This window comes from Oncorhynchus clarkii, chromosome 7 (genome assembly GCF_045791955.1).
Source record: "Oncorhynchus clarkii lewisi isolate Uvic-CL-2024 chromosome 7, UVic_Ocla_1.0, whole genome shotgun sequence".
In the NCBI taxonomy this organism is placed as follows: domain Eukaryota; kingdom Metazoa; phylum Chordata; class Actinopteri; order Salmoniformes; family Salmonidae; genus Oncorhynchus; species Oncorhynchus clarkii.
In genome coordinates this window covers 74,408,125-74,420,713 of record NC_092153.1, presented here as the reverse complement: position 1 = coordinate 74,420,713, position 12,589 = coordinate 74,408,125, and the positions used below count along the sequence as shown (strand labels likewise).

The following is a 12,589-nucleotide window of genomic DNA, read 5'->3' as shown; positions in this document are numbered from 1 at the left end:
CAGAAATCACTGTGAGTTAACGGTGAGCTTATTATTATTTGTGTTGTGTATCTATGCAACAGAAGGAGCGTGCTCTGTACCTCAAGAAGATATAGGGTTGGATTGTGTCCTGTGTGGATCTTTGAAGCAGGGCGCCAATCAAGAGTGTTATCTCTGGGGTGGCGCTAGAAGTAAATTAAAAGGATTTGCAGTACGTGATGAATTGGATCAAGTGGATGGTGCACACTGACTGACCTGCATGGTTTTATGATTTTTTTATGAAGAGTCTTTCCCTTCTCACGTATATTTGGGTTTAATGAGATACCCTGTGAGAGCCTTCGTCCGCAAACCCATGCAGTTTGAAAAATGCAAATTATTTGATCATGTGTCAAGTATATGTAGACGGGAGGAGTATCGTATGCCAGCTGAGCCTAAATGCTGCAATTGTGGTGGTGAACATGAACCTGAATTTCTAAAGTCTCCTTATAGGGTGAAGGAGACAGAGGTGTTGAGAATAAGAGCTGTCCAGCGTGTCTCCTATCAGGAGGTGTTGAGAATAAGGGCTGTCCAGCGTGTCTCCTATCAGGAGGTGTTGAGAATAAGGGCTGTCCAGTGTGTCTCCTATCAGGAGGTGTTGAGAATAAGGGCTGTCCAGTGTGTCTCCTATCAGGAGGTGTTGAGAATAAGGGCTGTCCAGCATGTCTCCTATCAGGAGGTGTTGAGAATAAGGGCTGTCCAGCGTGTCTCCTATCAGGAGGTGTTGAGAATAAGAGCTGTCCAGCATGTCTCCTATCAGGAGGTGTTGAATAAGGGCTGTCCAGCATGTCTCCTATCAGGAGGTGTTGAGAATAAGGGCTGTCCAGCGTGTCTCCTATCAGGAGGTGTTGAGAATAAGGGCTGTCAAGCGTGTCTCCTATCAGGAGGTGTTGAGAATAAGGGCTGTCCAGCGTGTCTCCTATCAGGAGGTGTTGAGAATAAGGGCTGTCCAGCGTGTCTCCTATCAGGAGGTGTTGAATAAGAGCTGTCCAGCGTGTCTCCTATCAGGAGGTGTTGAGTCTCCTATCAGGAGGTAAGGGCTGTCCAGCGTGTCTCCTATCAGGAGGTGTTGAGAATAAGGGCTGTCCAGCGTGTCTCCTATCAGGAGGTGTTGAGAATAAGGGCTGTCCAGCGTGTCTCCTATCAGGAGGTGTTGAGAATAAGGGCTGTCCAGCGTGTCTCCTATCAGGAGGTGTTGAGAAGAAGGGCTGTCCAGCGTGTCTCCTATCAGGAGGTGTTGAGAATAAGGGCTGTCCAGCGTGTCTCCTATCAGGAGGTGTTGAGAATAAGGGCTGTCCAGTGTGTCTCCTATCAGGAGGTGTTGAGAATAAGGGCTGTCCAGTGTGTCTCCTATCAGGAGGTGTTGAGAATAAGGGCTGTCCAGCATGTCTCCTATCAGGAGGTGTTGAGAATAAGGGCTGTCCAGCGTGTCTCCTATCAGGAGGTGTTGAGAATAAGAGCTGTCCAGCATGTCTCCTATCAGGAGGTGTTGAATAAGGGCTGTCCAGCATGTCTCCTATCAGGAGGTGTTGAGAATAAGGGCTGTCCAGCGTGTCTCCTATCAGGAGGTGTTGAGAATAAGGGCTGTCAAGCGTGTCTCCTATCAGGAGGTGTTGAGAATAAGGGCTGTCCAGCGTGTCTCCTATCAGGAGGTGTTGAGAATAAGGGCTGTCCAGCGTGTCTCCTATCAGGAGGTGTTGAATAAGAGCTGTCCAGCGTGTCTCCTATCAGGAGGTGTTGAGAATAAGGGCTGTCCAGCATGTCTCCTATCAGGAGGTGTTGAGAATAAGGGCTGTCCAGCGTGTCTCCTATCAGGAGGTGTTGAGAATAAGGGCTGTCCAGCGTGTCTCCTATCAGGAGGTGTTGAGAAGAAGGGCTGTCCAGCGTGTCTCCTATCAGGAGGTGTTGAGAATAAGAGCTGTCCAGCATGTCTCCTATCAGGAGGTGTTGAATAAGGGCTGTCCAGCATGTCTCCTATCAGGAGGTGTTGAGAATAAGGGCTGTCCAGCGTGTCTGCTATCAGGAGGTGTTGAGAATAAGGGCTGTCAAGCGTGTCTCCTATCAGGAGGTGTTGAGAATAAGGGCTGTCCAGCGTGTCTCCTATCAGGAGGTGTTGAGAATAAGGGCTGTCCAGCGTGTCTTCTATCAGAAAGTGTTGAATAAGAGCTGTCCAGCGTGTCTCCTATCAGGAGGTGTTGAGAATAAGGGCTGTCCAGCATGTCTCCTATCAGGAGGTGTTGAGAATAAGGGCTGTCCAGCGTGTCTCCTATCAGGAGGTGGTGAGAATAAGGGCTGTCCAGCATGTCTCCTATCAGGAGATGTTGAGAATAAGGGCTGTCCAGCGTGTCTCCTATCAGGAGGTGTTGAGAATAAGGGCTATCCAGCGTGTCTCCTATCAGGAGGTGTTGAGAATAAGGGCTGTCCAGTGTGTCTCCTATCAGGAGGTGTTGAGAATAAGGGCTGTCCAGTGTGTCTCCTATCAGGAGGTGTTGAGAATAAGGGCTGTCCAGCGTGTCTCCTATCAGGAGGTGTTGAATAAGGGCTGTCCAGCGTGTCTCCTATCAGGAGGTGTTGAGAATAAGAGCTGTCCAGCATGTCTCCTATCAGGAGGTGTTGAGAATAAGGGCTGTCCAGCGTGTCTCCTATCAGGAGGTGTTGAGAATAAGGGCTGTCCAGCGTGTCTCCTATCAGGAGGTGTTGAATAAGGGCTGTCCAGTGTGTCTCCTATCAGGAGGTGTTGAGAATAAGGGCTGTCCAGTGTGTCTCCTATCAGGAGGTGTTGAGAATAAGGGCTGTCCAGCATGTCTCCTATCAGGAGGTGTTGAGAATAAGGGCTGTCCAGCGTGTCTCCTATCAGGAGGTGTTGAGAATAAGAGCTGTCCAGCATGTCTCCTATCAGGAGGTGTTGAATAAGGGCTGTCCAGCATGTCTCCTATCAGGAGGTGTTGAGAATAAGGGCTGTCCAGCGTGTCTCCTATCAGGAGGTGTTGAGAATAAGGGCTGTCCAGCGTGTCTCCTATCAGGAGGTGTTGAGAAGAAGGGCTGTCCAGCGTGTCTCCTATCAGGAGGTGTTGAGAATAAGAGCTGTCCAGCATGTCTCCTATCAGGAGGTGTTGAATAAGGGCTGTCCAGCATGTCTCCTATCAGGAGGTGTTGAGAATAAGGGCTGTCCAGCGTGTCTCCTATCAGGAGGTGTTGAGAATAAGGGCTGTCAAGCGTGTCTCCTATCAGGAGGTGTTGAGAATAAGGGCTGTCCAGCGTGTCTCCTATCAGGAGGTGTTGAGAATAAGGGCTGTCCAGCGTGTCTCCTATCAGGAGGTGTTGAATAAGAGCTGTCCAGCGTGTCTCCTATCAGGAGGTGTTGAGAATAAGGGCTGTCCAGCATGTCTCCTATCAGGAGGTGTTGAGAATAAGGGCTGTCCAGCGTGTCTCCTATCAGGAGGTGTTGAGAATAAGGGCTGTCCAGCGTGTCTCCTATCAGGAGGTGTTGAGAAGAAGGGCTGTCCAGCGTGTCTCCTATCAGGAGGTGTTGAGAATAAGAGCTGTCCAGCATGTCTCCTATCAGGAGGTGTTGAATAAGGGCTGTCCAGCATGTCTCCTATCAGGAGGTGTTGAGAATAAGGGCTGTCCAGCGTGTCTCCTATCAGGAGGTGTTGAGAATAAGGGCTGTCAAGCGTGTCTCCTATCAGGAGGTGTTGAGAATAAGGGCTGTCCAGCGTGTCTCCTATCAGGAGGTGTTGAGAATAAGGGCTGTCCAGCGTGTCTTCTATCAGAAAGTGTTGAATAAGAGCTGTCCAGCGTGTCTCCTATCAGGAGGTGTTGAGAATAAGGGCTGTCCAGCATGTCTCCTATCAGGAGGTGTTGAGAATAAGGGCTGTCCAGCGTGTCTCCTATCAGGAGGTGGTGAGAATAAGGGCTGTCCAGCATGTCTCCTATCAGGAGATGTTGAGAATAAGGGCTGTCCAGCGTGTCTCCTATCAGGAGGTGTTGAATAAGAGCTGTCCAGCGTGTCTCCTATCAGGAGGTGTTGAGAATAAGGGCTGTCCAGCATGTCTCCTATCAGGAGGTGTTGAGAATAAGGGCTGTCCAGCGTGTCTCCTATCAGGAGGTGTTGAGAATAAGGGCTGTCCAGCGTGTCTCCTATCAGGAGGTGTTGAGAAGAAGGGCTGTCCAGCGTGTCTCCTATCAGGAGGTGTTGAGAATAAGAGCTGTCCAGCATGTCTCCTATCAGGAGGTGTTGAATAAGGGCTGTCCAGCATGTCTCCTCTCAGGAGGTGTTGAGAATAAGGGCTGTCCAGCGTGTCTCCTATCAGGAGGTGTTGAGAATAAGGGCTGTCAAGCGTGTCTCCTATCAGGAGGTGTTGAGAATAAGGGCTGTCCAGCGTGTCTCCTATCAGGAGGTGTTGAGAATAAGGGCTGTCCAGCGTGTCTTCTATCAGAAAGTGTTGAATAAGAGCTGTCCAGCGTGTCTCCTATCAGGAGGTGTTGAGAATAAGGGCTGTCCAGCATGTCTCCTATCAGGAGGTGTTGAGAATAAGGGCTGTCCAGCGTGTCTCCTATCAGGAGGTGGTGAGAATAAGGGCTGTCCAGCATGTCTCCTATCAGGAGATGTTGAGAATAAGGGCTGTCCAGCGTGTCTCCTATCAGGAGATGTTGAGAATAAGGGCTATCCAGCGTGTCTCCTATCAGGAGGTGTTGAGAATAAGGGCTGTCCAGTGTGTCTCCTATCAGGAGGTGTTGAGAATAAGGGCTGTCCAGTGTGTCTCCTATCAGGAGGTGTTGAGAATAAGGGCTGTCCAGCGTGTCTCCTATCAGGAGGTGTTGAATAAGGGCTGTCCAGCGTGTCTCCTATCAGGAGGTGTTGAGAATAAGAGCTGTCCAGCATGTCTCCTATCAAGAGGTGTTGAGAATAAGGGCTGTCCAGCGTGTCTCCTATCAGGAGGTGGTGAGAATAAGGGCTGTCCAGCATGTCTCCTATCAGGAGGTGGTGAGAATAAGGGAAGAAAGGAGTAAAGTTGAAGAACTAATGGTAGTAGCAGTAGAGACACCAGATAATGTTCTGTGTCAACAGAGGGATCCTGACATGTTGCATGTTAAGACGGTGAACTTTGTGGCGTTTATTGCTACACAGTCGACCTTCTTAACATGCACAGCGCAAACAGAGAGGAAATCTGGAAAAATAGGCACCGTTTTTGGGACTCAGGGATTTTACAGTAGAGGCATTACAAGGAATCCTGTTGATGAATGCTCCATCTTCACAGGCACTTGAGTCTGTTTAGGGATGTGATTTGAACCGTGGAGTGGGAAGGAGTGGGATGGTTTTTGTATTTTTTGTATAATGTCGGGACCCCCCCTGCATTTGCCCTCTCTCACATTTGTTGGACTGTATGTTGGACTAGCTAGCCTCCATAGTTAGCAAGCTAGAAGATAGCTAGCTATGTCAGGTAAATGTTCCTTCAACAATGCTTGGCTACACACGTCGAAGTACAGTATGAGTTGTAGTTGGCTAAAGTTTAAAAAATGTTTTAATTAAAAACAGGACGTGCAAAATGCAAGATGTGCAGCAAAGATTTCAACTTTTGGAACATGGGGGAGGCAGAGCTAACTTCCCACATGAAAGAGAAAAAAAATACCTCAGTGCTGTTGCACGTGACGACGACCTCTACCCTCATCACTAGCTTCTTCAACCCGGAGTCAGCCTCCGTGCCAACCACCTCCTCTGCTACCAAGCAAACATTGATTGTGGTAAACAAGAATGAAATGCTAGCTGCTGGAGTATCGTGGGCTCTGAAAGTGGCGAACTCACACTATTCTTATAAGTCATGTGTAGACACGAGCCTCGTTTTCCCAACCATGTTCCCGGACAGCCAAATTGCATGGAGATTTGCATGCGGTGAAATAATATGTGCATATCTCAGTACATTTGGGCTCGCACCTTACTTCATTCAAGTCCCTCACAGTCAGAGAGTTGTCCAGGCAACGGACATATGTAATGCTGTTTGACAAGAGCCTGAACCACCAATTGCAATCAATGCAGATGGGCATGCATGTGAGAAAGGGAGAGAGAGAGAGGAGAGAGAGTGAGTGTGTTAGAGAGAGTGTGTGTGTTAGAGAGAGAGAGTGTAACCATACACATGGTTAGCAGATGTTAACGCGAGTGTAGCGAAATGCTTGTGCTTCTAGTTCCGACAGTGCAGTAATATCTAACAAGTAATCTAACAATTACCCAACAACTACCTAATACATACAAATCTAAAGGGGTGAATAAAAATATGTACAGTCGTGGCCAAAAGTTGAGAATGACACAAATATAAATTTTAACAAAGTTTGCTGCCTCAGTGTCTTTAGATATTTTTGTCAGATGTTACTATGGAATACTGAAGTATAATTACAAGCATTTCATGTGTCAAAGGCTTTTATTGACAATTACATGAAGTTGATGCAAAGAGTCAATATTTGTAGTGTTGACCCTTCTTTTTCAAGACCTCTGCAATCCGCCCTGGCATGCTGTCAATTAACTTCTGGGCCACATCCTGACTGATGGCAGCCCACTCTTGCATAATCAATGCTTGGAGTTTGTCAGAATGTGTGGGTTTTTGTTTGTCCCCCTGCCTCTTGAGGATTGACCACAAGTTCTCAATGGGATTAAGGTCCGGGGAGTTTCCTGGCCATGGACCCAAAATATTGAAGTTTTTTTCCCGAGCCACTTAGTTATCACTTTTGCCTTATGGCAAGGTGTTCCATCATAATGGAAAAGGCATTGTTCGTCACCAAACTGTTCCTGAATGGTTGGGAGAAGTTGCTCTCGGAAGATGTGTTGGTACCATTCTTTATTCATGGCTGTGTTCTTAGGCAAAATTGTGAGTGAGCCCAGTCCCTTGGCTGAGAAGCAACCCCACACATGAATGGTCTCAGGATGCTTTGCTGTTGGCATGACACAGGACTGATGGTAGCACTCACCTTGTCTTCTCCGGACAAGCTTTTTTCCGGATGCCCCAAGCAATCGGAAAGGGGATTCATCAGAGAAAATGACTTTACCCCCTCTCCTTGAAGTTCTTGATGATCCGATAAATGGTTGATTTAGGTGCAATCTTACTGGAAGCAATATCCTTGCCTGTAAACCCCTTTTGTTCAAAGCAATGATGACAGCACGTGTTTCCTTGCAGGTACAGTGGAGCAAAAAAGTATTTAGTCAGCCACCAAATGTGCAAGTTCTCCCACTTAAAAAGATGAGAGAGGCCTGTAATTTTCATCATAGGTACACTTCAACTATGACAGACAAAATTAGAAAAAAAACTTTTTTTAATGAATTTATTTGCAAATTATGGTGGAAAATAAGTATTTGGTCAATAACAAAAGTTTATCTCAATACTTTTTATATACCCTTTGTTGGCAATGACAGAGGTGAAACATTTGCTGTAAGTCTTCGAAAGGTTTTCACACACTGTTGCTGGTATTTTGGCCCATTCCTACATGCAGATCACCTCTAGAGCAGTGATGTTTTGGGGCTGTTGCTGGGCAACACAGACTTTCAACTCCCTCCAAAGATTTTCTATGGGGTTGAAATCTGGAGACTGGCTAGGCCACTCCAGGACCTTGAAATGCTTCTTACGAAGCCCGGGCAGTGTGTTTGGGATCATTGTCATGCTGAAAGACCCAGCCATGTTTCATCTTCAATGCCCTTGCTGATGGAAGGAGGTTTTCACTAAAAATCTCACGATACATGACCCCATTCATTCTTTCCTTTACACGGATCAGTCGTCCTGGTCCCTTTGCAGAAAAACAGCCCCAAAGCATGATATTTCCACCCCCATGCTTCAGAGTAGGTATGGTGTTCTTTGGATGCAACTCAGCATTCTTTGTCCTCCAAACACGACGAGTTGAGTTTTTACCAAAAAGTTATATTTTGGTTTCATCTGACCATATGACATTCTCCCAATCTTCTTCTGGATCATACAAATGCTCTCTAGCAAACTTCAGACGGGCCTGGACATGTACTGGCTTAAGCAGGGGGACACGTCTGGCACTGCAGGATTTGAGTCCCTGGCGGCGTAGTGTGTTACTGATGGTAGGCTTTGTTACTTTGGTCCCAGCTCTCTGCAGGTCATTCACTAGGTCCCCCCGTGTGGTTCTGGGATTTTTGCTCACCGTTCTTGTGATCATTTTGACCCCACGGGGTGAGATCTTGCGTGGAGCCCCAGATCAAGGGAGATTATCAGTGGTCTTGTATGTCTTCCATTTCCTAATAATTGCTCCCACAGTTAATTTCTTCAAACCAAGCTGCTTACCTATTGCAGATACAGTCTTCCCAGCCTGGTGCAGGTCTACAATTTTGTTTTTGGTGTCCTTTGACAGCTCTTTGGTCTTGGCCATAGTGGAGTTTGGAGTGTGACTGTTTGAGGTTGTGGACAGGTGTCTTTTATACTGATAACAAGTTCAAAAAGGTGCCATTAACTTCTTACGGACGTGGTTCCTGCACAGGAACACCTCAGCGGAAATTTCAGAGCGACACCTATAGTACTATAGTATAGTACGCGATAAATCTCAAACTTTCATTAAAACACACATGCAAGGTACTGAATTAAAGCTACATTCGTTGTGAATCTAGCCACCAAGTCAGATTTGTAAAATGCTTTTCGGCGAAAGCATGAGAAGCTATTATCTGATAGCATGCACCCCCCCAAAATACCAAAACGTCACCTAAACAACAGATTTTGCTGTAGCCGGCGCTACACAAAACGCAGAAATAAAATATAAAACATTCATTACCTTTGACACTACTATATGTCCCATAAACATCACAATTGGGTATTTTTCCCGATTAAATCCGTCAAAGTATGCCAAAAAAGTCCATCTATAAAGTCCGTCTGATCCAAGGAAAATGCAGCTTTACACGACGCAACGTCACTTTTAAAATTAACAAAGTTGCCTATAAACTTTTACAAATCACTTCGACTTTTGTAAACCAACTTTAGGTATTAATAAACGTTAATAATCGATCAAATTGATCACGGGGCGATCTGTATTCGATAGCAGCAAGTCTTGAAATCATCGTCCATTTTTTTTACTTTCATAATTTCCTGGGTGCGCCCCAAGACAGGTCAAGAAGTGCCTATACGTCATCCCACCAAGGATAAATGTGCAAAGAAATGCCAGTATTGGCGACATCGTGTGGAAGCTGTGGGCGTTGTAAACGGAACCGGATCTATTTTCTTTCGCCTTAGACAATTCAAAGACTGGCGGATGAATTATTTTTTTTTTGTGTGTTTTTGGTGAACAGTTTTCCCTGGGATTTTTACTCCTAAACACGCTCTGTTATAGCCACAGACACGATTTTACCAGTTTTAGAGACTTCAGAGTGTTTTCTATACACACATACTTATCATATGCATATACTATATTCCTGGCATGAGTAGCAGGACTTTGAAATGTTGCGCGATTTTTAACAAAAAGCTGCGAAAATTCGCAGCTTCCTTAACAGGTTTTAATACAGGTAACGAGTGGAGGACAGAGGAGCCTCTTAAAGAAGAAGTTACAGGTCTGTGAGAGCCAGAAATCTTGCTTGTTTGTAGGTGACCAAATACTTATTTTCCACCATAATTTGCAAATAAATTATTTTTTTTTCCTCATTTTGTCTGTCATAGTTGAAGTGTACCTATGATGTAAATTACAGGCCTCTCTCATCTTTTTAAGTGGGGGGCCTTGCACAATTGGTGGCTGACTAAATACTTTTTTGCCCCACTGTAACCATGGTTGACAGAGGAAGAACAATGATTCCAAGCACCGCCCTCCTTTTGAAGCTTCCAGTCTGTTATTCAAACTCAATCAGCATGACCGAGTGATCTCCAGCCTTGTCCTCGTCAACACTCACACCTGTGTTAACAAGAGAATCACTGATGTCAGCCGGTCCTTTTGTGGCAGGGCTGAAATGCAGTGGAAATGTTTTTTGGGGATTCAGTTTATTTGCATGGCAAAGAGGGACTTTGCAATTAATTGCAATTCATCTTATCACTCTTCATAACATTCTGGAGTACATGGAAATTGCCATCATACAAATTGAGGCAACAGACTTTGTGAAAATTAATATTTGTGTCATTCTCAAAAATGTTTGGCCACGACTGTGCATATAAATATATGGATGAGTGATGGCCGAGCGGCATCACTCATATCATACAATGTGGCATTGTTTAAAGTGACAAGTGATCCATTTATTAAAGTGGCCTGGGATTGGGCCTCAATGTAGGCAGCAGCAGCCTCTCTCAGTTAGTGATGGCTGTTTAGCAGTCTGATGGCCTTGAGATGGAAGCTATTTTTCAGTCTCTCTGTCCCAGCTTTGATGCACCTGTACTGACCTCACCTTCTGGATGGTAGTGGTGTGAACCGGCAGTGGCTCGGGTGGTTGTTGTCCTTGATGATCTTTTTGGCCTTCCTGTAACATCAGGTGCTGTCGGTGTCCTGGAGGGCAGGTAGTTTGCCCCTGGTGATGCGTTGTGCAGATTGCACTATTTAATGTTAGTTAAATGTAGTAATGAATAAATTGTCTACATTTCTTTCAATGGACAATTCTGTGAACTGTCTTGTGCAAATTTTAAATTGACACAATACCTGCTAGCAAAGGTGTCAGATGGAGATGACGTGCAGGAGCTTGCAGGGATTTGTAGTTTTGCATGATGTCTACTTTGATGCTAATTAGCATTTTCAAATCTGAGAGTAAATAAAGCCGACTATATTGATCAAAGCCACCTTGTCTGAGAGAGATTTACATGGTTATCAAAATGTCATGCCAGGGTAAACGTACACAAAACAGAACTTATTTGAAGTGTTAAAAAAAAAAATAGTGGAAAAATGATTGGAACCTTTTCCCTGTTTGACCACTAGGATGTTATGACACCTCCACTGTGGGGCTCTATAGTCTAGTTTGAATTTTTTCAGTAATTGGCCCAAGGTGGAGGGGAGACATGTTTACTGTTGCCTTGTTGTAGGTGTTTATACTGTAAGTACTGAACATGGAATAATAGAGATATTATAGATATTGACTGCCAAAATGCTGTTATTAATATAAATGACCAGATATGCAAATGTAATGTATAACGATACCCAACTACATTGAAAATAGTAAGTTGACAGAAAAATCTACTGACAGCAATTATATCATAAATATCAGGGGCCTGATTTGATCATAAATTGCGCATACCGATACATTGAAATCAAAAAGTGTTGTGATTTATATGCCTGGGACTTCATGTGAAACTTATTATTCACGTTGGATTTTGCATGAAAATATTTTAAAAAATAAACACAGTATTTTTAAAGGACTGAGTTACGAATTAAGATACACATTTCTATAAATTAGTTCCCAGATAAATGTAAATGCACTGCTGCCCTGAACAAATAAATGTAAAAATGAATGCTAACATGATAAAAAAAAAAATGTAAATTCATGCTGCCAGGTAACTTTCCCCATCTCTCAGAACTGCAGATTTTCCTGCTGGGATCTAGCTGGGAAGAGTTCAGCAGGAAACGCCATCCTCGGCAGAGATGAGTTTGACCTGAGGAGAGCTGCTCAGTGTGTGAAGAGACGGAGACGTTGCAGGGAGGCAGGTCATTGTGATCGACACTCCAGGCTTGTGGAGAAATTACCCTGTAGTGTCCACTCCTGAGCTGGTTAAACAGGAGATTGTGCTCAGTGTGTCTCAGTGTCCCCCATGACCACACACTCTCCTCCTGGTCATACGGGGGGATGTTTAATTCACTGAGAAGGAAAGAAAGAAAGAAAGAAAGAAAGGCAATAGAGGAACACCTGGAGCTTCTCAGTGAGACAGTCTGGAGTCACACTATAGTGCTGTTCACCTATGGGGACTGTCTGGGAAACACAGCCATTGAACAGCACATTGAAAGTGAGGGGAAGGCCCTCTAGTGGCTTGTTGAGAAATTTTGAAACAGGTATCATGTTCTTAACAATGTCAACGAGGGTGATAGCACTCAGGTCACAGAGCTGCTGGAGATGATAGAAGAGATGGTGGCAGGAAACAGTGGAGATGTGTTTCCTGATCAGATCAAACAATCTGCACCAATCAGGAAAGCTGACAGTATGACGTGGCTTCCTCCAAACAGTAAGAATAATTCTGACTAAGATGTACAGGGGTCTATGCAGAGTATATTTCTGCGAATCTGACATTTGATAAAAACATGTAGAATCTATCCAAAATTCAAATAACACCATTTTTCCAGCATGAACATTGTCATTTTGTTTACTTTATAACCATTGTGATTAGGTTGATCAACACTGGTTCTAATTAATGTTCTTGTTTTATTCCACAGTGAGTGGAGATGACAGATCAGAGAACAGAGATCAGAGAACTCAGAGAACCTCTGCATATGGCTCCCTGAGCTCCATAGCTGAATCCGAGATAAGCTCAGGATCCACTGGAGGAAACGGATGACTGATGATGCTGACAACCAGAGAACTATCAGTGGCTTCCTCCTAACAGTAAGCTGGTAACTTAATTTCTATTATCTTACTCTGACTTCCGGTGTCCAACTCCCCATCTTGTTGTGTTGTTCCACAGTGAAT

At 45.0% G+C, this 12,589-nt stretch overlaps 1 pseudogene; it reads left to right on the top strand.

The window, feature by feature from the left end:
• The first annotated feature begins 11,455 nt into the window (after positions 1-11,455).
• On the top strand, positions 11,456-12,458 carry LOC139412680 (GTPase IMAP family member 4-like; annotated as a pseudogene).
• The last annotated feature ends 131 nt before the right edge of the window (positions 12,459-12,589 follow it).